Genomic DNA, 6,421 nt, shown 5'->3' with positions numbered 1-6,421 from the left:
TCAGAGCCCACGGGCTCTTTGGGTCACACCTGAAATGACAGAAGGCAGCCTGCAGTTGCTAGTTTGCCCAAGGGGGATCAGAGGGAATGAACTATCTGGCAGCCCTGTTATGACTTTGGCTTAGAGATAAGACTGGGGCTGAAAAAGTCAAAGCTGTTAAGTACTGCTAGCTACACCTGCAGCTGCTCCATGTTTTGTATAAAGGGCAACCTCATAAACATCTTGCAGGAGTAAAGCAAAGCAAGTGTCCTTCCTCATCACCCAGAAGACTTTCCAAATCTAGAATCAGGGCCAATGTTTCAACTGACACCAAAGAGGCACACATTGAGGGTACTGGATCAAGCAAAATATCCATTCAATGAGATACACAGCTATGAATATTCTTGATGGCCTTGGTTTCAAAGCATTTAAGCACAGTCCTAGCTTCAGGCATGTCGAAGCTGGCTTTGCTGAACTGGAAAGAGGTCACTTGCTGAAAGTACATTTTGTAGTGTTCAGGCTGTGACAGATTTCCCCTGCTGCTGTACTGTGAGAAATATCTAGGTGAGCTGCTGAAATGCTTTGATCTGAGCAAAGTTGTATCAGGCAGCCAAACAGCCAGGTTCCTAAGCAGAGTCCCAAAGTTTTGTAGAAGCCCATAAACACAGCCCTGGAGAAAGTAAAAGCTGACAGTTAACATTTAGCAGTAGGACTTTGATTTTAAGAAAAGTTATCTTATGTAAATGTTATGTGCTGCAGAATTAGGCTGCTTTCAGATTTTATTTTATTATTATTGCTAGCAGATAATGCTGCAGGGAAATGGAATGTGGGTTGGGAAACAGAACAGGAGCCTGATTCAGTTAGATGTATGCTGAAGTACATATGGAAAACTCAGCTGGCTTCAAAACTGTGTAAACTACTGAGTTATAATCCACTCCTGTTAAAAATGGAGTAGCACGAAGAACAGTTCTGAAATTTAGCTTTGAAAAGCTCTTGTGGTAATATCTTCTTAGGTTCAAAACTGAACACAAAGACAATGAAAGGACTCCAGAAGGCATAATGGCTTCCAGGTTAATCATTAAAGTAAAGAATTACAGCAGCAAAAATATTTGCAGGAATCCAATAGATGCCATACACTTAGAACACACAACAGAAACTCAGTTTTTAGGGCTGGATGTATATTCTTTTCTCCTATAACACCCACAAAAGTATGATTATTTTATTATTCATATAACTAGGATTTTAGAAGAGAATTAGATGATACCAAGCAAAACCAAACCAACCCCTACTGAACATGGCAGTTAACATTGGAAGACTACAGTCTGAAGAATCTGAATCAAGTGTAACTCATGTTCCTTGGAAATCTATTTCCTGCAGCACATGAACGCTGAGGTTCAGCATCTCACAGGTGATGAGATGCTGTAGGATTGCTAGCAGTTGGTGTACAGATGAGAACCTTTTAGGACAGTGCATATTGGCAGGACGAAGTATGCACCTTTGAGGATGAGACTTCAAGAAAAAATGCCATCTGTGTAACACACTGCACACACCTGTACTTGAAAACAAAAACTGAGAAAGAAGATAAAGAATGCAACTCCTGGTTGGTGTAGAACAGATCCTATACACACAGGCGGGTCAGAGTGAAATCAGAAGCAATGAGTTTCTAAACTGTGATATTGCTGACCTCAGTCAGGATGCTGCCCCACTTAGCATCCATCCTCCTACCCTGAACTGTAACCCTTAAAGCCAGAAGGCTGGCTATTCATTTCCTTTTTCAACTTTAGCTTTTTTGTTGTTGTTGTTTGTTAGCTTCAAATCAGCATCAGCCTTCTAAACCCTTTTGTTTACCTTATTATTTGTTACTATTTCCTACATGGATCTTGTATTTGGTATGAGAGAAACAAGGCTAGGATGGATACAGAGCCTGTTTCCAAGTCCCTGCTTCTGGTATCGCTGCACGGTCTATTCCCAGTCCGTAACTCAAAATGCCTAAGTCATGGCTGGAGAAGAATCAAAGCCTAAGAGTTTGTTACTGGCCAAGAATAACAGTCCCTTTTACTTGCTCTCTCACTGTATTTTCTGTACCATGCCTTATACTCTGAAAGAAGGAGTAGGTAAGTAACTTGCTGGCCAGCTTTGAGTTTATTCTATAGTCAAAGGAATATGGGTTTAAACCTTCAGCTAAGGAAGATGTTGAACAGAGTTCCACTTTTCAGGTGAGCAGATATTAAGCTGTCTTACAAAATATGATTATCACCAAAAGTACCACCTCTTCTGGCTCTGTTTTCAAAGAAAAAAAGTAAACCTCATCAGACTACACAGACAGCCTGATCTCTGGCAGCCAAATACAGGAAAGGATTTAAGCTATAAACCTAGGTCTTGCAGGCATGCTTTTATTACAGCTGCAGTTGGTGTCATTTCCCAATAAGTATGTTCTGAGAGATGCTTCCTGTTTTCATTTTTCCAAGTAGCTGCCTTTGGTATCTCCTCACCTCTAACCGACATGCTAGCTCTGGTATCAAATTCCTCCTGTTCACAAGACACAGGGCGTAGGCTTGCTAAACTTGCTAAACCCTGATGCACCCAAGTGTATTTGGGAATTTGAAAACCCCAAACTTGATTGTGTTGGTGTAGAGTAAGACCACCTCAGTGGACTTCAGAAGGGAATGCTCTAGCATAGAAAGAACTGGCCTTTAGGACTGCACCATGTTCTCCCTGCCAGGAGGTGGAATATCATCATCCTTTTAGGGCAGACTTATTCTTGCAGATGACAACAGGGATTTCCTATGGAGCACAATCGCATTTCAGAGTGAGGGACACAAAACAAGAGGGACTTTACTGTTTTCCTCACAATGCACTTTGCAATGCTTGGCTCTATTTACAAACTTTGTCAAGAGTGAAACATAAGTATCACATTTTATCATAGAAAACAAAACATTCCACATTCTGTCTGAATTGGAGATGCTCAGTTGCAAAACTACGGTTTTAGAGCTTACAGTTAACATACACAGCAATATTCAACACAGAGTACTGGAGAACTGGAAAAACATAACTGAGAGCTGATTTTCCAACTTATCTGCGAAATCATTTGCATCCAGTTGCAGAAGGACCCATCTTACAGTTGCCACTGGGATAAGCACTGTCCAAAGGCAAAGCAAAATGAGGATTTCCATCCCAAAGAGCTTCCAAAGTAAATTTAGTATTTCAAGGAACCCTCAAGAACTGACGCAGACATTTAAGACTTCTACAAGAACTTCACATTTGGAAAAAATAAACTTCTGATATTTTCAATGCTGAGCAAAACCAGAGCTTTCACCCTTCAGAACAAGCTCAGAAAGCATAGTGCCTCTTCGATGAGGAGATGTAGCTGGGAACTACTGCTGCAGCAAGTGCAGCTAACACGCAAATATATTTTCAGGAAAGACTGTCTACATTTTGTGTTACTAAATAAGGTACATTGGCAGACATTTGTTTTAGAAAATGGAAAAAGGGAAAAACACTCTGCCTAACTAAGGTTGTTTTCACTTAAGGAAAAGCATGTAGCTAAGTCTATTAATATTCAGGTCAGTTCTCATGCACCCACCATGACCTCACTGCTTTCTTGACTCAGCAGAAAAAGGAGTTTATGAAAAAACATGAAAACATGTTTTCTTCTTTTTATCGTTTCTTTTTTACTTTTACTTTTTTTTTTTTTTTGAAAAGCTGCTATTACTTAAACCTGTGCAAGTACATTTAGAACTGTTTCATACTCTGTCATGTATTTCCCCACTCAAATATTGAAACTGCACATTCCTACTTTTGTAAAGACAAAAAAAAAAAAAAAAAAAAAAAAAAGCCCCCGAACAACCAGACAATTACATTGACATTAGGTATAAAGAGCTTTAAACTCTTCCTTCTGGAGACATACCCAGAATTAAATCAACCATCAAACAGGAGTATGGGAAGTAATGTTGATTCCGTCAGTGCTAGGGGAGATGTATTTTTTTTTTTCTAATTCTTTCCTACAAAACAGGCAGAGAGAACCTGACCAAACAGCCTGAAAGATCAGGAGTTAAACGTGCAATTTTGATTTACTCTTCCCTGCATATAACTCATAACTTGAAATATTACTGAGCAGAAAACTTTAAAGCTGATCAGTCCAGACCTCTGAAGGCTCTGAACATGTATAAAATATTTTGAAATAATGCACATGCAAGCTGTTCTGCAACACTTGCTGTCTACTGGGATTTCCAGGTATACGATCTAGACTTCAGGTTTTACAAAAACATGTCTCAAGTGTTCTGTGGAAGAATACAGGTCTACAAAGCAGGTACTCCATATGAGCAACAAAAAATTACTTTTATGTGAAGAAAGCTGAGATGGATGTGTTAGATCTCTAAAGAGCTGTGCATGGTATCCAACTCAGTGAAATGAGTGTGACTACCCACAATAAAAATCACAGAATATCCCGAGTCGGAAGGGACCCATAAGGATCATCGAGTCCAAAGATGACTTGATGAGTCCATAAAGATGACTGTCATATAGAACTATGTGACAGGAAATTTGATAAATGATACAAATAATGGATATGACAGAAGAAATAACTAGAGGCAAAGTAGGAAGTCTGGGAGCTTTAGGCAATCCCTGATTTTTAATTAGTGGAATATCCTCTGTGGCCTGTTATGCAGAGGGGTTCCGTTTGTTTTTAGACTGTTGCCTCTTCAATCTCTTCGTAAGTGGATCGCCACCTTCTGATCAGGCAGTAGGAAATGCTAGCCTGAGGTTACTGATGTACTTACGGAGGGCAGTATGTGAGTATCACGAGTTGAATGCATATTGTTAAAAATACTAGGTATCATTTTCAGCTTCTGGTGGAACAGTACATACCACTATGCACACCTTCAAACTTCACTCATGCTCTAGAGCAAAAATTATGTGAAACTTCTGGCCTTGTCAAGGTGAAGTACTGATACTATCAGTGCAATCACAACTGATTTTTTTGTTGTTCCATATTGTTTTACTAAGATACCTTTTTAAGAGATTAAGAGTACTCTGTGTGATGTTTTTCATTTAAATTACTATTTATCTACTTATCATAGAATACCCCGAGATGGAAGGGACCCACAAGGATCATGGAGTCCAACTCTTGACCCCCCGAAGGACCACCCAAAAATCAGACCGTGTGTGTGAGAGCACTGCCCAAATGCTCCTTGAACTCCAGCAGCTCGGTGTCGTGCCCACTGCTGTGGAGAGCTTGTCCCCGTGCCCCACCACCCTCTGGCTGCAGAACCTTTCCCTAACCCCCAGCCTGACCCTCCCCTGTCCCAGCTCCATGCCGTTCCCTCGGGTCCTGTCGCTGTCCCCAGAGAGCAGAGCTCAGCGCCTGCCCCTCCGCTCCCCTCATGAGGAAGCTGCAGGCCGCCATGAGGCCTCCCCTCAGCCTGCTCTGGGCAGAACGAACCCAGGGATTTCAGCCCTCCTGTTATATATTCCCCTCTAGACCTTCCACCATCTTTGTAGCCCTCCTTCGGACACTAACAGTTTTATATTTTTCTTATACTCTGGCACCCAAACCTGCTTGAGGTGAGGCTGCACAGCAGAACAATCCCTTCCCTCACCCGACCAATATTGCTGTGCCTGACACACCCCAGGGCACAGTTGGCCTCCTGGCTGCCAGGGCATACATACTGCTGGCTCATGTTCAGCTTGTTTATATGAAGAAATGCTTTAAATTCAATGAGCAGATAATAGTAAATAACAAGCAAGTAATAGTTGCTCTTGTTTCGGGTCTAAAGTAAGAAGAACATGAGATGGGGGACAATGTTAGTTCTGTTATTAAGATCAGATGTTTTATATGTCTTTTTTCCTTTTTATTTTTTAAAAGTCTCCTCTCAGTATTTAAAACAAATGAGACTGTATCTACCATAGATCTTGTTAGAAGTGACAGATCCACAAATATTTTAGCCTTTGATCCCCAGAACTTGTCTTCTGAGATGAAAGTGCTTCATTTCCCAGGCTTCCAAAACAGTCTTTAGATCGGATTGTAAGATTGGGATAACATTCCGCTATCACTTTAAATATTTAGAATGTCTGGAAAGAAAATATATAAAATATATATTCAACTACATCACCAAAGATTTGGGAAGGTGAAGGTACTAATCAAAATTCAAAGCTTTTCCTTAAAGTTTTGATATAAAGAAACAAATTTCCAACCTCTTAGAAGCCCCCAGAATACATTCTGTACTACTGGGCAATATTGGTTGGACCAGATGATCTTGGAGGTCTTTTGCAACCTTAATGATTCTGTGACTCTGCAAAGATGAGCTACTTTTTAAAAACATCCTTATTTAACACACTATGATGCTTTAAAGCACTTAATATATACGCTGTGTTAAAATTCTAAGCTAAACAAATCCTGTTTGTGGAGGGAAATGAGCCCTATGAAGAAGGCTCTATTTCCAGG

The sequence above is a fragment of the Oxyura jamaicensis genome, chromosome 1 (assembly GCF_011077185.1).
Source record: "Oxyura jamaicensis isolate SHBP4307 breed ruddy duck chromosome 1, BPBGC_Ojam_1.0, whole genome shotgun sequence".
NCBI classification, from domain to species: domain Eukaryota; kingdom Metazoa; phylum Chordata; class Aves; order Anseriformes; family Anatidae; genus Oxyura; species Oxyura jamaicensis.
The sequence above is the reverse complement of the archived record's forward strand: the minus strand, read 5'-3'. Positions refer to the sequence as shown.